This window comes from Pristiophorus japonicus, chromosome 20 (genome assembly GCF_044704955.1).
Source record: "Pristiophorus japonicus isolate sPriJap1 chromosome 20, sPriJap1.hap1, whole genome shotgun sequence".
Lineage (NCBI taxonomy): Eukaryota > Metazoa > Chordata > Chondrichthyes > Pristiophoridae > Pristiophorus > Pristiophorus japonicus.
This window is the reverse complement of record NC_091996.1, coordinates 71,806,575-71,826,476: the sequence shown is the minus strand read 5'-3', so window position 1 is coordinate 71,826,476 and position 19,902 is coordinate 71,806,575.

The window sequence follows — 19,902 nt, the reverse complement described above, 5'->3', positions numbered from 1 at the left end:
CTATCCAAGTCGCTCTGCAGCCTCACAGCATCCTCCTCGCAGCTCACACTGCCACCCAACTTAGTGTCATCCGCAAATTTGGAGATACTACATTTAATCCCCTCATCTAAATCATTAATGTACAGTGTAAACAGCTGGGGCCCCAGCACAGAACCTTGCGGTACCCCACTAGTCACTGCCTGCCATTCTGAAAAGTCCCCATTTACTCCTACTCTTTGCTTCCTGTCTGACAACCAGTTCTCAATCCATGTCAGTACACTACCCCCAATCCCATGTGCTCTAACTTTGCACATCAATCTCTTGTGTGGGACCTTCTGAAAGTCCAAATATACCACATCAACTGGTTCTCCCTTATCCACTCTACTGGAAACATCCTCAAAAAATTCCAGAAGATTTGTCAAGCATGATTTCCCTTTCACAAATCCATGCTGACTTGGACCTATCATGTCACCTCTTTCCAAATGCACTGCTATGACATCCTTAATAATTGATTCCATCATTTTACCCACTACCGATGTCAGGCTGACCGGTCTATAATTCCCTGTTTTCTCTCTCCCTCCTTTTTTAAAAAGTGGGGTTACATTGGCTACCCTCCACTCCATAGGAACTGATCCAGAGTCAATGGAATGTTGGAAAATGACTGTCAACGCATCCACTATTTCCAAGGCCACCTCCTTAAGTACTCTGGGATGCAGTCCATCAGGCCCTGGGGATTTATCGGCCTTCAATCCTATCAATTTCCCCAACACAATTTCCCGGCTAATAAGGATTTCCCTCAGTTCCTCCTCCTTACTAGACCCCCCGACCCCTTTTATAACCGGAAGGTTGTTCGTGTCCTCCTTCGTGAATACCGAACCAAAGTACTTGTTCAATTGGTCCGCCATTTCTTTGTTCCCCGTTATGACTTCCCCTGATTCTGACTGCAGGGGACCTACATTTGTCTTTACTAACCTTTTTCTCTTTACATATCTATAGAAACTTTTGCAATCCGTCTTAATGTTCCCTGCAAGCTTCTTCTCATACTCCATTTTCCCTGCCCTAATCAAACCCTTTGTCCTCCTCTGCTGAGTTCTAAATTTCTCCCAGTCCCCAGGTTCGCTGCTATTTCTGGCCAATTTGTATGCCACTTCCTTGGCTTTAATACTATCCCTGATTTCCCTTGATAGCCACGGTTGAGCCACCTTCCCTTTTTTATTTCTATGCCAGACAGGAATGTACAATTGTTGTAGTTCATCCATGCGGTCTCTAAATGTCTGCCATTGCCCATCCACAGTCAACCCCTTAAGTATCATTCGCCAATCCATCTCAGCCAATTCACGCCTCATACCTTCAAAGTTAGCCTTCTTTAAGTTCTGGACCATGGTCTCTGAATTAACTGTTTCATTCTCCATCCTAATGCAGAATTCCACCATATTATGGTCACTCTTCCCCAAGGGGCCTCGCACAACGAGATTGCTAATTAATCCTTTCTCATTACATAACACCCAGTCTAAGATGGCCTCCCCCCTAGTTGGTTCCTCGACATATTGGTCTAAAAAACCATCCCTTATGCACTCCAGAAAATCCTCCTCCACCGTATTGCTTCCAGTTTGGTTAGCCCAATCTATGTGCATATTAAAGTCACCCATTATAACTGCTGCACCTTTATTGCACACACCCCTAATTTCCTGTTTGATGCCCTCCCCAACATCACTACTACTGTTTGGAGGTCTGTACACAACTCCCACTAACGTTTTTTGCCCTTTGGTGTTCTGCAGCTCTACCCATATAGATTCCACATCATCCAAGCTAATGTCCTTCCTAACTATTGCCTTAATCTCCTCCTTAACCAGCAATGCTACCGCACCTCCTTTTCCTTTTATTCTATCCTTCCTGAATGTTGAATACCCCTGGATGTTGAGTTCCCAGCCCTGCTCATCCTGGAGCCACGTCTCCGTAATCCCAATCACATCATATTTGTTAACATCTATTTGCACAGTTAATTCATCCACCTTATTGCGGATACTCCTTGCATTAAGACACAAAGCCTTTAGGCTTGTTTTTTTAACACCCTCTGTCCTTTTAGAATTTTGCTGTACAATGGCCCTTTTTGTTCTTTGCCTTGGGTTTCTCTGCCCTCCACTTTTCCTCATCTCCTTTCTGTCTTTTGTTTTTGCCTCCTTTTTGTTTCCCTCTATCTCCCTGCATTGGTTCCCATCCCCCTGCCATATTAGTTTAACTCCTCCCCAACAGCACTAGCAAACACTCCCCCGAAGACATTGGTTCCGATTCTGCCCAGGTGCAGACCGTCCGGATTGTACTGGTCCCACCTCCCCCAGAACCGGTTCCAATGCCCCAGGAATTTGAATCCCTCCCTGCTGCACCATTGCTCAAGCCACGTATTCATCTGAGCTATCCTGCGATTCCTACTCTGACTAGCACATGGCACTGGTAGCAATCCCGAGATTACTACTTTTGAGGTCCTACTTTTTAATTTAGCTCCTAGCTCCTTAAATTCATTTCGTAGGAACTCATCCCTTTTTTTACCTATGTCATTGGTACCAACGTGCACCACGACAACTGGCTGTTCTCCCTCCCTTTTTAGAATGTCCTCCACCCGCTCCGAGACATCTTTGACCCTTGCACCAGGGAGGCAACATACCATCCTGGAGTCTCGGTTGCGGCCGCAGAAACGCTTATCTATTCCCCTTACAATTGAATTCCCTATCACTATCGCTCGCCCACTCTTTTTCCTGCCCTCCTGTGCAACAGAGCCAGCCACGGTGCCATGAACTTGGCTGCTGCTGCCCACTCCTGATGAGTCATCCCCCTCAACAGCACTCAAAGCAGTGTATCTGTTTTGCAGTGGGATGACCACAGGGGACCCCTGCACTACCTTCCTTGCACTGCTCTTCCTGCTGGTCTTCCATTCCCTATCTGGCTGTGGACCCTTCTCCTGCGGTAAGACCAACTCGCTACACGTGATACTCACGTCATTCTCAGCATCGTGGATGCTCCAGAGTGAATCCACCTTCAGCTCCAACTCCGCAACGCGGACCGTCAGTAGCCGGAGGTGGACACACTTCCCGCACATGTAGTCGTCAGGGACACTGGTGTTGTCCCCGTGTTCCCACATGGTACAGGAGGAGCATATCACGTGACCGAGCTGTCCTGCCATGACTTAACCCTTAGATACACTTAAATTGCCGACAACAATGTTAAAAGTTACTGACTAAAAGAAAAAGAAAAACTACTCACCAATCAGCAGCCAATCACTTACCACGTTGGCTGTGACGTCACCTTTTGATTTCTTTCTACTTCTTTTTTGCCTTTTTTGCCTTCTCTCCCAGCTGGAGCTGCACCGGTACGCCTCTCTCGACGCTCCCCGGACTGCTGAGCCTTTTATAGGCCGCTGCCTCTCTCGACTCCCGCCTCTCTCGACGCTCCCCGGACTGCTGAGCCTTTTATAGGCCGCTGCCTCTCTCGACTCCCGCCTCTCTCGATTCTCCCCGGACTGCTGAGCCTTTTATAGGCCGCTGCCTCTCTCGACTCCCGCCTCTCTCGACGCTCCCCGGACTGCTGAGCCTTTTATAGGCCGCTGCCTCTCTCGACTCTCGCCTCTCTCGACGCTCCCCGGACTGCTGAGCCTTTTATAGGCCGCTGCCTCTCTCGACTCCCGCCTCTCTGTAGAGAATCAAGCTGAATATAGAAAGTGCAGAGGAGATTGAAATAGATTAGCAACTAACATAAAAGGGAACTCAAATGTCTTTTATATACATATAAATAGTGAAAGACTAGTCAAAGGAATGTTGGGGCTGATTAAGGACCAAAAAGGAGAGCTTCCTGTGGAGGCAGAGGGCATGGTTGAGGTCCTAAATGAAAACTTTACATCTGTCTTCACTAGAGAAGAGGATGTTGCCAATGTCACAGTAAAGGAGAAATTGAACAGGATCAAAATAGATGAAGAGGAAGTACTTCAAAGGTGTCAGAGGACTGGAAAATTGCTAATGTTACATCACTGTTCAAAAAAGGGGACAATTGTAGGCCAGTCAGGCTAACGTTGGTGGTGGGCAAACTTGTAGGGATATCAAGCCAGGACAAAATTAATTAGCACTTGGAAAAATATGGGCTAATAAATGAAAGCTAGCATGGATTTGTTGAAGACAAATTGTGCTTGACTAACTTGATCGAGTTCTTTGATGAAGTAACGGAGAGGGTTGATGAGGGTAGTGAGGTTGATGCGTATATGGACTTTCAAAAGGCGTCTGAAAGTATCGCATAATAGACTTGTTTGCAAAATAAAAGACCTTGGGATTAAAGGGGCAGCGTAGACACAAAATTGGCTGAGGGACAGAAAGCAGAGAGTAGTGATGAACAGTTGTTTGTCAGACTGGAGGGAAGTATACAGTGGTGTTTCCCAGTGGTTGGTATTAGGACCACTGTTCATTTTGATATATATGAATGAACTGGACTTGGGTATACAGGACATAATTTCAAAGTTTGCTGATGACAACAAATTGTAAATATAGTAAACAGTGAAGAGGATAGTAACAGACTTAGGAGGACATGGTAAATAACATTTGTGCCCCAAAAGTGCCAGGCAATGACTATCTCCAACAAGAGATTCTAACTACCGCCCTTGACATTCAATGGCATTACCATCGCCGAATCCCCAACATCAGCATCCTGGGGGTCACCTTTGACCAGACACTTAACTGGCAACAAGAGCAGATCAGAGGCTAGGTGTTTTGCGGTGAGTGTCTCACCTCCTGACTCCCCAAAGCCTTTTCACCATCAGCAAAGCACAAGTCAGGAGTGTGATGGAATGAGTGCAGCTCCAACAACACTGAAGAAGCTCAAAACCATCTAGGACAAAGCAGCCCGCTTGATTGGTACCCCATCCACCACCTTAAACATTCACTCCCTCCACCACCAGCTGCAGTGTGTACAAACTACAAGATGCATTGCAGCAACTCGCCACAGCTTCTTCGGCAGCACCTCCCAAACCCGCGACCTCTACCACCTACAGGATAAGGGCAGCAGGCGCATGGGAACACCACCACCTCCACGTTCCCCTCTGTAATGTATTATCACATGGTTTGGTATGAGCCTGCTCAGTTTGCTCTGGATAAATAAAACAAGCACATGGACTAATAACGCATCCTGTCTCTGTCCTTCCTTTGTTTCCCACATATAACAACTCATCCTGTCTCTGCCCTTCATTTGTTCCCCACATATGTTACATTTTGGCAACGAGGATGGGAGCCCAAAGCCATGTTTAGGGACCACAGAAGGACCCAGTGTTCAACCTTTGAGTGGACAAGTTTAAGATGAATTTGTAAAACCCAACCTGAGTTTTTGCGATGTTTTACTATTAATGCTCGTTCAGAATCGTCTGAGCTTCACCTTCGCGTGTCTGTATACACAGCGACAGCAGTGTTGATTCACACAGACACACAGGTAGCGGCTGAGTCACTGTTCGACGGGATCGACAATCATGGTCGCGCCTACGGGATTAATCGGAAGCCTCGACATGTGTGACTGAGCTCACGAACCATTCTGTTCTCACACTGAGTGGATTGAGCAGATGGAAATGGTTTTTAAGGCCAATGTTGAGACCAAAGGTGCAGGTGAGAACATTCAAACTCAAAATAAAGTAATTTGTGAACGGAAGAAAGCAATTTTTCTAACGGAGATCGGGCCAGATATCTACGGAACTGACAGACTTACTCGCACCAGCGAAAGCGATGGATGATTCATTTGAAGACATTGTTGAGAAGCTCGAGGACCATTTCAACCCAAAGCTGTTAGAAATAGCAGAGAGCTATAAGTTTGGTACCAGAGACCAAAACCTGTCTTTGCATTGTAACTTTGGCACATTTGTGGATGGTGCGTTGTGAGATAAGTTTGTGTGTGGACTGGTGGATGAGCACACACAGTCCCAGTTCTGAACACTCCGAACCGAACGATTGACGTAGCGCGCAAAGTTCCCCTATCTATGGAGATGCAGTCTAAGAATGCTAGGGAGCCCTGTCTAACTCAAGTGACTAGTGCAGCTGAGGTCTACAGTCACAAAGTCATCGCTGAACCTAAAGCTATGAGACCGGGTCAAAAGCATGTCGGTGAGAGCAGTTCAGTGAATTGTTATTGCCGCAATGGAAATCACTCACCACAGTCCCGCCAATACAGAAATGCGAAGTGTTTTCACTGCCAGAAGCAAGGCCATATTTCAACAGCTTGCAGAGCTCGATCTAAAACAGGAAGTAAGAACCATTCTAGTGGCGATGCAAAGCAGCGACAACAAAAGGGAGGAGTTCACAATATTGAAGTGAACACAGCTGATATTGAAGAACTTGGCATCTACAGTATCAACACTAGTGGCAATGATAGCAGTCGTGAGAAAGACTTCTATGCAAAACTATTGATCAACGAGTAATATTTTAATCTGTGTATTTGACCGGCAGCGGACTGCTCGATCATGAGTAAGGACACATAAGTTTAATCAAGTACCACTTACAAAGAGTACCGTAGAGCTAAAAAGCTACTCTGGAAAAATCCCAGAGACATGTGGACAAATAGAATGTACAGTTCAACACAATGGCCAGTCAGTAAAGCTGCCTATTATTGTAGCGAGTTACAACAGGCCAACTCTCATGGACAAAGACTGATTGAGAAAGTTAAAGCTGGACTTCAGTGTAGATGCTTCAAAGCAGAGACTCGACACAATGCTGAACAAGTACGAAAGCATGTGCACAGACAGTTATGAGGGCATCACTGGGTATGATGCGCATATCCGCATCAAGTCCAATGCGAAGCCTGTCTATTGTAAGGCAAGGCCCCTATATGTTGAAAAGTCAGGTGGAGGAAGAGCTAGCGAAGCTCAAAGAGAACGGACTGCTAGTAAAAACTGACCAAGTGAATGTGCTGCCCCGATTGTGGTAGGCCCAAAGCAGACAAAACTGTACGCTTGTGTGGTGACTACAAAGGTATTATCAACCAAGCAGTTGGCGATGAGCAGTACCCGTTACCTACATCGCAAGATTTGTATGCAGCACTCTCGGGGTCAAAGGTCTTCTCCAAGCTTGACCTGTCACCTGCTTACGCTCAGCTGAATGTTGACAAATAGAGTCAACAATATCTCACCATCAACACACACAAGGGACTGCACTCATACTCCAAGCTGCCGTATGGTGTAAAGCTCCCCCAAAATCGTCCAGGCTACGATGGATAAAATTTTGCAAGGAATTCCAAATTACTTATGCAATCAAGACAATGTGCTGATCACAACAAGCAGCGAAGAAGAAAATCTAGAAATGTCCGATATAATGCTTCAAAGGTTGAATGGCCACAATGTCAAATTGAAAAGGAGCAAATGTGCTTTTGTGCAGCCCGATGTTGTGTACCTCAGTGGCTTTAAACAGAGTGCACTCAAACAGAGTGTTTTATTTAGGAATTTGGAATGATTGGGAATTCGGTGAAGAGGGGGAAGGAATTGTTGCTTTTTGCCTACACTATTTGTGGTACCAATGACATAGGTAAAAAAACGGGATGAGGTCCTACGAGATGAATTTAGGGAACTAGGAGTTAAATTAAAAAGTAGGACCTCGAAAGTAGTAATCTCAGGATTGCTACCAGTACCACGTGCTAGTCAGAGTTGGAATCGCAGGATAGCTCAGATAAATATGTGGATTGAGGAGAGGTGCAGAAGGGAGGGATTCAAATTCCTGGGACATTGGAACTGGTTCTGGGGAGGTGGGACCAGTACAAACCGGACGGTCTGCACCTGGGCAGGACCGGAACCAATGTCCTAGAGGGAGTGTTTGCTGGTGCTGTTGGGGAGGAGTTAAATTAATATGGCAGGGGGATGGAAACCTATGCAGGGAGACAGAGGGAAACAAAATGGAGTCAGAAGCAAAAGATAGAAAGGAGAATAGTAAAAGTGGAGGGCAGAGAAACCCAAGACAAAAAACAAAAAGGGCCACATTACATCAAAATTCTAAAGGGTCAAAGTGTGTTAAAAAAAACAAGCCTGAAGGCTCTGTCCCTCAATGCGAGGAGTATTCGGAATAAGGTGGATGAATTAACTGCGCAGATAGCAGATAACGGATATGATGTAATTGGCATCACGGAGACATGGCTCCAGGGTGACCAAGGCTCGGAACTCAACATCCAGGGGTATTCAGCATTTAGGAAGGACAGACAGAAAGAAAAGGAGGCGGGGTGGCGTTGCTGGTTAAAGAAGAAATCAATGCAATTGTAAGGAAGGACATTGGCCTGGATGATGTGGAATCGATATGGGTGGAGCTGCGGAATTCCAAAGGGCAGAAAACGCTAGTGGGAGTTGTGTATAGACCACCAAATAGTAGTAGTGAGGTTGGGGACAACATCAAGCAAGAAATAAGGGATGTGTGCAATAAAGGTACAGCAGTAATCATGGGCGACTTTAATCTACATATTGATTGGGCTAACCAAACTGGTAGCAATGCGGTGGAGGAGGATTTCCTGGAGTGTATTAGGGATAGTTTTCTAGACCAATATGTCGAGGAACCAACCAGAGAGCTGGCCATCCTAGACTGGGTGATGTGTAATGAGAAGGGACTAATTAGCAATCTTGTTGTGCGAGGCCCCTTGGGGAAAAGTGACCATAATATGGTAGAATTCCTTATTAAGATGGAGAGTGACAAAGTTAATTAGGAAACTAGGGTCCTGAACTTAAGGAAAGGTAACTTCGACGGTATGAGGCGTGAATTGGCTAGAGTAGACTGGCAGAGGATACTCAAAGGGTTGACGGTGGATAAGCAATGGCAAACATTTAAAGATCACATAGATGAACTTCAGCAATTGTTCATCCCTGTCTAGAGTAAAAATAAAACTGGGAAGGTGGCTCAACCATGGCTAACAAAGGAAATTAAGGATAGTATTAAATCCAAGGAAGAGGCATATAAATTGGCTAGAAAAAGCAACAAACCTGAGGACTGGGAGAAATTTAGAATTCAACAGAGGAGGACTAAGGGTTTAATTAGGAGGGGGAAAATAGAGTATGAGAGGAAGCTTGCAGGGAATATAAAAACTGACTGCAAAAGCTTCTATAAATATGTGAAGAGAAAAAGATTAGTAAAGACAAATGTAGGTTCCTTGCAGTCGGATTCAGGTGAATTTATAATGGGGAACAAAGAAATGGCAGACCAATTGAACCAATACTTCGGTTCTGTCTTCACGAAGGAAGATACAAATAACCTTCCGAAGGCACTCGGGGACAGGGGGTCTAGTGAGAAGGAGGAACTGAAGGATATCTTTATTAGTCATGAAATTGTGTTAGGGAAATTGATGGGATTGAAGGTCGATAAATCCCCGGGGTCTTATAGTCTGCATCCCAGAGTACTTAAGGAAGTGGCCCTAGAAATAGTGGATGCATTGGTGATCATTTTCCAACAGTCTATCGACTCTGGATCGGTTCCTATGGACTGGAGAGTAGCTAATGTAACACCACTTTTTAAAAAAGGAGGGAGGGAGAAAACGGGTAATTATAGACCAGTTAGCCTGACATCAGAAGTGGGGAAAATGTATGAATCAATCATTAAGGATGAAATAGCAGCGCATTTGGAAAGCAGTGACAAGATCGGACCAAGTCAGCTTGGATTTATGAAAGGGAAATCATGCTTGACGAATCTTCTGGAATTTTTTGAGGATGCAACTAGCAGAGTGTTCAAGGGAGAACCAGTAGATGTGGTGTATTTGGACTTTCAAAAGGCTTTTGACAAGGTCCCGAACAAGAGATCGGTGTGCAAAATCAAAGCACATGGTATTGGGGGTAATATACTGACCTGGCTAGGGAACTAGTTGGCAGACAGGAAGCAGAGAGTCGGGATAAACGGGTCCTTTTCAGAATGGCAGGCAGTGACTAGTGGAGTGCCGCAGGGGTCAGTGCTCGGACCCCAGCTATTTACAATGTACATTAACGATTTAGATGAAGGAATGGAGTGTAATATCTCCAAGTTTGCAGATGACACTAAACTAGGTGGTGGTGTGAGTGTGAGGAGGACGCTAAGAGGCTGCAGGGTGACTTGGACAGGTTAGGTGAGTGGGCAAATACATGGCAGATGCAGTATAATGTGGATAAATGTGAGGTTATCCATTTTGGGGGCAAAAACACGAAGGCAGAATATTATCTGAATGGCGGCAGATTAGGAAAAGGGGAAGTGCAACGAGACCTGGTTGTCATCATTCATCAGTCATTGAAAGTGGGCACGCAGGTACAGCAGGCGGTAAAGAAGGCAAATGGTATGTTGGCCTTCATAGCTAGGGGATTTGAATATAGAAGCAGGGAGGTCTTAATGCAGCTGTACAGGGCCTTAGTGAGGCCTCACCTGGAATATTGTGTTCAGTTTTGATCTCCTAATCTGAGGAAGGACGGTCTTGCTATTGAGAGAGTGCAGTGAAGGTTCCCCAGACTGATTCCAGGGATGGCTGGGCTGTCATATGAGGAGAGACTGGATCAACTGGGCCTTTATTCACTGGAGTTTAGAAGGATGAGAAGGGATCTCATAGAAACGTATAAGATTCTGACAGGATGGACAGGATAGATGTGGGAAGAATGTTCCCGATGTTGGGGAAGTCCAGAACCAGGGGACACAGTCTTAGGATAAGGGGTAGGCCATTTAGGACTGAGGTGAGGAGAAACTTCTTCACTCAGAGCTGTTAACCTGTGGAATTCCCTGCCGCAGAGAGTTGTTGATGCCAGTTCACTGGATATATTCAAGAGGGAGTTAGATATGGCCCTTACGGTTAAGGGGATCAAGAAGCATGGAGAGAAAGCAGGAAAGGGGTACTGAGGGAATGATCAGCCATGATCTTATTGAATGGTGGTGCAGGCTCGAAGGGCCGAATGGCCTACTCCTGCACCTATTTTCTATGTTTCTATGTTTCTTTATGTTACAGATAAGATATTTAATTTAATTACCCATTACTTAATCTAGATCAAGTAAGTAGTCAAGGAGCTAAACTATAAACTAAATTACTGAAATACAAATGTAATTAAATTTAATTAAATAGAACAAGGTCATATAGGGAATGGCAGTGCAGGTGATGTACTGCGATTGCAGCATGTGGGAGTTTGTGGCGAGCACTGTGATCCCGGAGAACCACGTTTGCAGTAAGTGCCTGCATCTTGAGGAACTTCAGCTCAGAGTTGTTGAGCTGGAGTCTGAGGTGCAGACATTGAGGGGCTTCAGGGAGGGGGAGAGTTACCTGGACACTTTGTTCCAGGAGGCAGTCACACCCCTTAGTTAGGTACTGGTACAGGTCTGGTTAGTGGTCAGGGACAGGAGGGTGTGACTGCAACTCAGGGAGGTAAAGGGACCCCAGGTGTGGTGCTGGATGAGCCTCGGCATTTGTCCTTATCCAACAGGAATGAGGTTCTTGCTGCCTGTGTGGATGAGGGAAAAGACTGCAGGATGGATGAGCTGGCTAACCATGGCACCATGGTGCAGGAGGCCATTCAAGTGGGGAGAGAGTAAGGGAATGTAGTTGTGGTAGGGGACAGTATAGTCAGGGGGGTAGATACTTTTCTCTGCAGCTGCGACCGGGAGTTCTGAAGGTTGTAAATTTAAAAGCAGCAAGAGAAATGTCAAAGCTCTGGAGCAGAGTAGAGTTTGTGGTATAAATAAGCAGAGTGGGTCAGTGTAATGTCTGTAAGCTTATAATGTTGTAGCTCCACGCTGTGGATGTGGACGTATTGTGTTACTGCAAATAAAGGTGAATAAATGAGTCAGCTGACCAGAAGCTTCCGGAAATTCTGAGATGCTGCCTGCCATTATAGAAAGCTGTGTGTGCTGTGCTCTGTGAATATATCACATTTGGCGATGAGATGGGATTTTTCGGATGATATAAAGCTGGAATTTTGTTGGTGAAGGATTCAGCCAGCCAACAGAGTGACTTTGGAAGCTTCTCTGTCTTTGGAAATCGCTACAAAATCTGAGGTAAAAAAACGAGCACACTGTCTGCACTGCAGAGACAAAATGGCGGCACCCATAGCAGTAAAGGGACACTTAGGTGAATATAAACGCGACCAGGAAAGATTTAAGGCATAGGTGGACTGGCTAGAAATGTATTTCACTGCAATGAATATAATCGAAGTTCAAGAGAATGTTGATCAGAACCGGGCTGTGTTCGAATGTAAGAGAGTGATTTTCTTATCTGAAGCGGGTCTGGAATTGTATGAAATGCTGATAAATCTGCTTGTGCCTGACGAGCCAAAGGACACAACGCTTAAAGAGATTTTAATGAAGCTGGAGCATCACTACAACCCCAAACCATTAGAAATTGCTCAAAGCTATCGTTTTGGTATACAAAATCAAAAGACTGATGAAAATATCAGTGAGAACATTGTAGCATTAAAAAAGCTATCTATTCATTGTAATTCCGGAAACTTTCAAAACCGAGCATTGCAGGAGCATTTTGTTTGTGAGATGAAAAATAATGTGATCAGAATAAAGTTATTGATGATGGATGACTTGACTTTTGAGATTGCTTGTCAGACAGCGAGGTCGATGGGTATGGCCGATCAATATTCCCGAGAATTTCATAATAATTACGGTCGTCAGTCAACCGAGGTGAATCACCTGCAGATTCAAAGTAAAAGGCGGTGGGGGCCCAAAGTCTCAGAAACTTGAAATTATAACAGAGCATCGAAGTTGTGCTATCAGTGCCTGGGACAACACATTGCTCAAAGTTGTCCATATGTGAAGGCAGAGTGTTTCTTCTGCAGAAGGAATGGGCATCTTGCGAAGACATGCCGACTGAGGGTAAACCACTTTCAAAGCTATGAGTCCAGTTTTTAAAGCTATGAGTAGAAATCCTCAGAGACTACATAGCATGAAAGAATAACAACAGAACGAGGAGATGTTAGAGTTACACGTCATCAGGAGCATGAGGTTAACGGACAGCGATTCGAAAAGTATCAAAATACACATAGAGGTTGTGGGATTCAAGATACTAATGGAAATCGACACGGGTGCATCCGTGAATGAAGTACCAGAGTCACTATACCGCGACAAATTGCATGATTTTCAACTGGAGCAATCTAAGATAGAGCTGCAAGGCTACTCGGGAGAGAAAATTCCTGTGGTAGGTCATAACACAATACCGATGAAATATAAAGATCAATTTCAGAACTTGCCTCTAATAGTAGTGAAAGAAGACAAGCCAGCCTTACTAGGAAGAAATTGTTTGAGATCACTGAAGCTGGATTGGAGTAAGATTTTCCGTGTGGAAATGAGATTTGCATTAATGGATGATGTTATCAAGAGTTATCCGAAGATGTTCTGTGAAATGGGCAGTCCGATCCAAGGCTTCAAGGCAAGTGTCAGGATACAGAAGGACGCTAGATCGGTTTACTACAAGCCGCGTTCTGTACCATATGCACTCAAGGAGAAAGTTGAGTAAGAACTCAAAAGACTAGAGACAGAGAACATTATTTGTAAGATAGATCAATGTAATTGGGCTATACCCATTGTTGTTGTACCTAAGTCCAATGATAAAGTAAGGTTGTGTGGTGATTATAAAGTAATTGTAAACCAGGTTCTAGAGGGTAATGTCCCCAGTACATTGCCAAATATAGAAGATTTGTTCACAACACTGACAGGTGGTCAGATCTTTTCAAAACTGGATCTTACAAATGCCTACTTACAGCTTGAACTAGATGTGGAGTCCAAGTCATGTTTGACTATAAATACTCATCTAGGCCTATATCAATTTAATAGGCTACCGTTTGGAGTGTCTTCCACCCCTGCCATATTCCAAGGGGTGATGAACCAGATTTTGCAACGTATTGAAGAGATAGTATGTTATTTAGATGACATACTAATTTCAGCACCAAATAGGCAAATTCATAATAACATATTGAATGAAGTCCTCAAACGGCTAGAGAAGCACAGAGTACGAGTGTCTGCTCGTAAGTGTGAGTTATTTCAAAACTCAGTGGAGTACTTAGGGTACAGAGTAGACAAAGATGGTTTACATCCAACCATGGGAAAACTGGATGCAATTAGAAATGCACCCACTCCCAGGAATGTCACTGAACTTCATTCATTCTGAGGTCTTTTGAACTATTATGGGAAGTTCCAAGCAAATTTGGCTACAGTATTACATCCACTGAATGAACTATTGAAAAAACAGGTCCATTGGAAGTGGTCAAAAGAATGTGATAACGCATTCAAGGAGTGTAAAAACGAATTGGTAGAGAGCACCATGTTAGTTCACTATGACATAGCTAAGGAGATGAAGCTAGCATGTGATGTCTCTCCATATGGAGTTGGGGCAGTAATCTCTCATGTATCACGTAGTGGGGAAGAGAGACCAATTGCTTTTGCTTCACACACTCTCAGTGCCAGTGAGAGTAATTATGCGCAAATTGAAAGGGAAGCTTTGGCATTAATTTTTGGGGTCAAGAAGTTTCACAAATACTTGTATGGTCATAAGTTTACCATTGTTACGGACCATAAGCCCCTGACAGCAATCCTCCATCCAAAGTCCCCAGTTCCAACATTAGCTGCAGCCCAAATGCAGAGATGGGCTTTGAATTTGTCAGCATATACATATGACATTGAATACAGACGATCAGCGGATCAGAGTAATACTGATGCAATGTCTAGATTGTCTTCCCCCATCACAAGTTACACCGGATAGGGAAAAAGTGTTTTATTTTTCATACAGTGATGAACTGCCAGTCACAGCTGAAGAGATTGGTAGAGCAACCAAACGTGACCCAGTGATGTCAAAGGTGTATGTTTATATTGCAAATGAAGGCCAAACCAGTTAACAGACAAAGATATTCATCCATTCTTCATTCATAGGAATGAATTATCAGTCGATAAAGATTGTATCATGTGAGGTGCAAGAGTGGTTTTCCCAAATAAATTCAGGTCCAAATTATTAGGAGACCTCCATGACCAGCACCTGGAAATGTGCTTGATCAAGAGTTTTGCTTGCAGTTACTTATAATGGGCAGGTCTTGATAAAGATATAGAGTACATCGTGAGTCAATGTACGACATGTCAATTGGTAAGCAAGCAACCACCATCAGTACCATTACAGCCATGGAAATGGCCTCCCAAGGTGTGGAAAAGGCTTCATATTGATTTTGCTGAGATAGAATGATAACAATTGTTCATTGTGATTAATAGCCATTTGAAGTGGGTCGAGGTGTTTCCAATGTGGAAAATAACAAGAAGTAAAACATTAGACATTTTGCAAAGTTTATTTTCTTCATTTGGCCTCCCAGAAGAAATTGTTTCGGATAATGGACCACAATTCCGTACAGAGGAATTTGCGCAATTCACGAGCAAAAATGGCATGAAACATATCAAGGTTCCACCGTACTACCACCCTGCTTCGAATGGTGCAGCAGAGCGCACGATACAAATTGTAAAATGCGCCCTCATAAAACAAATGTTGGATCCAAATCAAAAGAAACGACAGTTGTCATTGGATCACAAATCGGCTAAATTTCTAATTATGTATCGTAATACTCCTCATACAACTACTGGTAGAACACCAGCAGCGTTGTTTCTCAAACGACAGCCACGAACCAGATTCTCGTTGTTAAAACCAAATTTGGCACAGTCCGTAGAAGAGACACAATTAAGACAGAAAGAGAATTATGATAGAGGTAGAGTAAAAGAGAGAAGTGTAAAATTAAGTCAAAAGGTGAGAGTGAAGAACCATTGTTTTCTTTCTGTAAATATGCACTCCCATGTTCCGCCACCAGGGAGCGCACCCCCTGAAGTCCCCAGGGATCCCAGCATCCCTTGGGAGCACTGTATATAAGCCGGCCCCGAAGGCCTGTTCCTCACTCTGGAGTGTCTTATTAAAGACTGAGGTCACTCTTACTTTAATCTCCCTGTGTGCATTCTCATCCGTGTTAGGAACACAATAACTGGCAACGAGTATACGAATCCAACGCAAAGATGCAGCAAATTGTGGGCATCCTGGAGAAGTTCTCGGAGGGTGAGGACTGGGAAACCTATGTCGAAAGGCTAGACCAGTACTTTTTAGCCAACGAGCTGGACGGAGAAGGAAGCGCTGCAAAAAGGAGAGTGGTCCTCCTCACAGTCTGCGGGGCACCGACCTACAGCCTCATGAAGAATCTTCTGGCTCCGGTGAAACCCACAGGTAAGTCATATGAGGAGCTGTGTACACTGGTTCAGGAGCATCTTAACCCGAGGGAGAGCGTGCTGATTATGAGGTATCGGTTCTACACGTGTCAGCGATCTGAAGGTCAGGAAGTGGCGAGCTACGTCGCCGAGCTAAGGCGACTTGCAGGACAATGTGAGTTTGATGGCTACCTGGAGCAAATGCTCAGAGACTTTTTTGTACTAGGATTGGCCACGAGACCATCCGACGAAAACTTTTGACTATAGAGACACCGACCCTCAGTAAGGCCATTGTGATAGCACAGGCGTTTATGTCCACCAGTGATAACACCAAGCAAATCTCTCAGCACACAAGTGCGAGCAATGTTCATAAATTAACTGGAACTGTGTTTGCGAGCAGAAATGTACAGGGCAAAAACCACGAGTCTGCAACTGCCAGCAGGCCTCAGGTGACCCAGATGACTCAGAGTCCGCAACAAAGGATGAATGCAAGGAAATTCACACCTTGTTGGCGTTGTGGAGGCTTCCATTCAGCCTATTCATGCCACTTCAAAAGGTATGTTTGCAAGAGCTGTGGAACAATGGGGCAGCTCCAACGAGCTTGCAGACGAGCTGCAAGCTCTGCAAAACCTGCTAACCACAACGTGGCAGGGGAAGATCGGTCCATGGTGGATCAAAGCAATTTCGAGCCTCAGAGAGAGGAGGCAGATGCTGAAGTACACGGGATGCACACATTTTCAATGAAATGTCCACCGATAATGCTAAATGTAAAATTGAATGGCTTACCCGTAGCCATGGAACTGGACACTGGCGCTAGCCAATCCATCATGACGAAAAAGATGTTTGAGAGACTGTGGTGCAACAAGGCACTCAGACCAGCCCTGAGCCCCATCCACACGAAATTGAGAATGTACGCCAAAGAGCTCATCACTGTCCTGGGCAGCGCCATGGTCAAGGTCACCTACGAGGGCATGGTGCACGAACTGCCACTCTGGATTGTCCCGGGCGATGGCCCCACACTGCTTGGAAGGAGCTGGCTGGGCAAAATCTGCTGGAACTGCGATGACATCTGAGCGCTATCACATGCCGATGAGGCGTCATGTACCCAGATTCTGAACAAATTTCCTTCCCTTTTTGAGCCAGGCATTGGAAACTTTTCCGGGACGAAGGTGCGGATCCACTTGGTCCCAGAAGCACAACCCATTCACCACAAGGCGCGAGCGGTACCTCACATGATGAGGGACAGAGTAGAAATTGAGCTGGACAGGCTGCAACGCGAGGGCATCATCTCCCCAGTGGAATTCAGTGAGTGGGCCAGCCCGATTGTTCCAGCACTCAAAAGTGATGGCACGGTCAGGATTTGCGCCGATTGTAAAGTAACTATTAATCGTTTCTCGCTACAAGACCAATACCTGCTACCGAAGGCAGACAACCTATTTGCGACGCTGGCAGGAGGCAAGACGTTCACCAAGCTCGACCTGACTTCGGCCTACATGACGCAGGAGCTGGAGGAATCTTCGAAGGGCCTCACCTGTATCAACACGCACAAGGGACTTTCATCGACAACAGATGCCCATTTGGAATTCAGTCGGCTGCAGCGATCTTCCAGAGAAACATGGGGAGCCTATTCAAGTCGGTACCACGCACGGTGGTTTTTCAAGATGACATATTGGTCACAGGTCGGGAGACCATCGAGCACCTACAAAACCTGGAGGAGGTCCTCCAGCGACTGGATCGCGTAGGGCTGCGGTTGAAGAGGTCGAAATGCGTCTTCATGGCAACAGAAGTGGAGTTTTTGGGGAGAAAGATCGTGGCGGACGGCATTCAGCCCACAGACGCCAAGACAGAGGCTATCAGGAACACGCCCAGGCCACAGAATGTCACGGAGCTGCGGTCGTTCCTGGGACTCCTCAACTATTTTGGTAACTTTCTACCGGGGTTAAGCACCCTTTTAGAGCCCCTACATGTGTTATTGCATAAAGGTGAAAACTGGGTATGGGGAAAAAACCAAGTAATTGCTTTTGAGAAAGCCAGAAACATTTTATGCTCCAACAAGCTGCTTGCATTGTATAACTCGTGTAAAAGACTTGTGCTAGCATGTGATGCGTCATCGTACGGAGTCGGGTGTGTATTACAACAAGCTAACGTTGCGGGAAGTTGCAACCTGTCGCCTATGCTTCCAGGAGCGTGTCTAAGAGGGCCTACAGCATGATTGAGAAAGAGGCATTAGCATGTGTGTTCGGGGTAAAGAAAATGCATCAGTACCTGTTTGGCCTCAAATTTGAGCTGGAAACCGATCACAAGCACCTCACATCCTTGTTCGCTGAAAACAAGGGGATAAATACTAATTCCTCAGCCCGCATACAAAGGTGGGCACTCGCGCTATCAGCGTATAACTATATCATCCATCACAGGCCAGGCACCGGGAACTGTGCGATGCTCTCAGTCGGCTACCATTGCCCACCACGGGGGTGAAAATGCCGCAGCCTGCAAACTTGTTGATGGTGGCGCAGCCTGCAGACTTGTTGATGGTCATTGAAGCGTTTGAAAATGATAAATCACCTGTCATGGCCCGCCAGATTAGCACTTGGAGCAGCCAAGTTCCTCTGCTGTCCCAAGTAAAAAAACTGTGTATTGCATGGGAGCTGGGCCAGCATCCCCGTTGAAATGCAAGAGCTAACCAAGCCGTTCCAGCGGCGAAAGGACGAGCTGTCCATTCAGGCAGACTGCCTGTTGTGGGGTAACCGCGTAGTGCTACCCAAAAAGGGCAGGGAGACGTTCATCTCGGATCTCCACAGCACACACCCGGGTATAGTAATGATGAAAGCGTTAGCTAGATCCCACGTGTGGTGGCCCGGTATCGACTCTGACTTAGAGTCCTGTGTACGGCAATGCGGCATGTGTGCTCAGTTGAGCAACGCGCCCAGAGAGGCACCACTAAGTTTGTGGTTCTGGCCCTCCAGACCATGGTCGAGGATCCATGTCGACTATGCAGGCCCGTTTCTCGGTAAAATGTTCCTGGTGATGGTGGATGCTTTTTCAAAATGGATTGAATGTGAAATAATGTCGGGAAGCACCGCCACCACCACCATTGAAAGCCTGAGGGCCATGTTTGCCACCCACGGCCTGCCTGACATACTGGTCAGTGACAACGGGCCATGTTTCATCAGTGCAGAATTTAAAGAATTCATGACCCGCAATGGGATCAAACATGTCATCTCGGCCCCGTTTAAACCAGTCTCCAATGGGCAGGCAGAGCGGGTAGTACAAACCATCAAACAGAGCCTTAAATGAGTCACAGAAGGCTCACTCCAAACCTGCCTGTCCCGAGTACTGCTCAGCTACCACACGAGACCCCACTCACTCACAGGGGTGCCCCCGGCTGAGCTACTCATGAAAAGGACACTTAAAACCAGACTCTCGCTGGTTTACCCCAACCTGCATGATCAGGTAGAGAGCAGGCGGCAGCAACAAAATGTAAACGATGGTCGCGCCACTGTGTCACGGGAAATTGATCTGAATGACCCTGTGTATGTGCTAAACTATGGACATGGTCCCAAGTGGATCGCGGGCACGGTGATAGTTAAAGAAGGGAGTAGGGTGTTTGTAGTCAAACTAGACAATGGACAAATTTGCAGAAAGCACCTGTTTTTTCCCCCCATACCCATACCCATGCGCAATAACACATCTAGGGGCTCTAAAACGGTGCTGAACCCTGGTAGGAAGTTACCAAAATAGTTGAGGAATCCCAGAAACGACTGTAGCTCCGTGA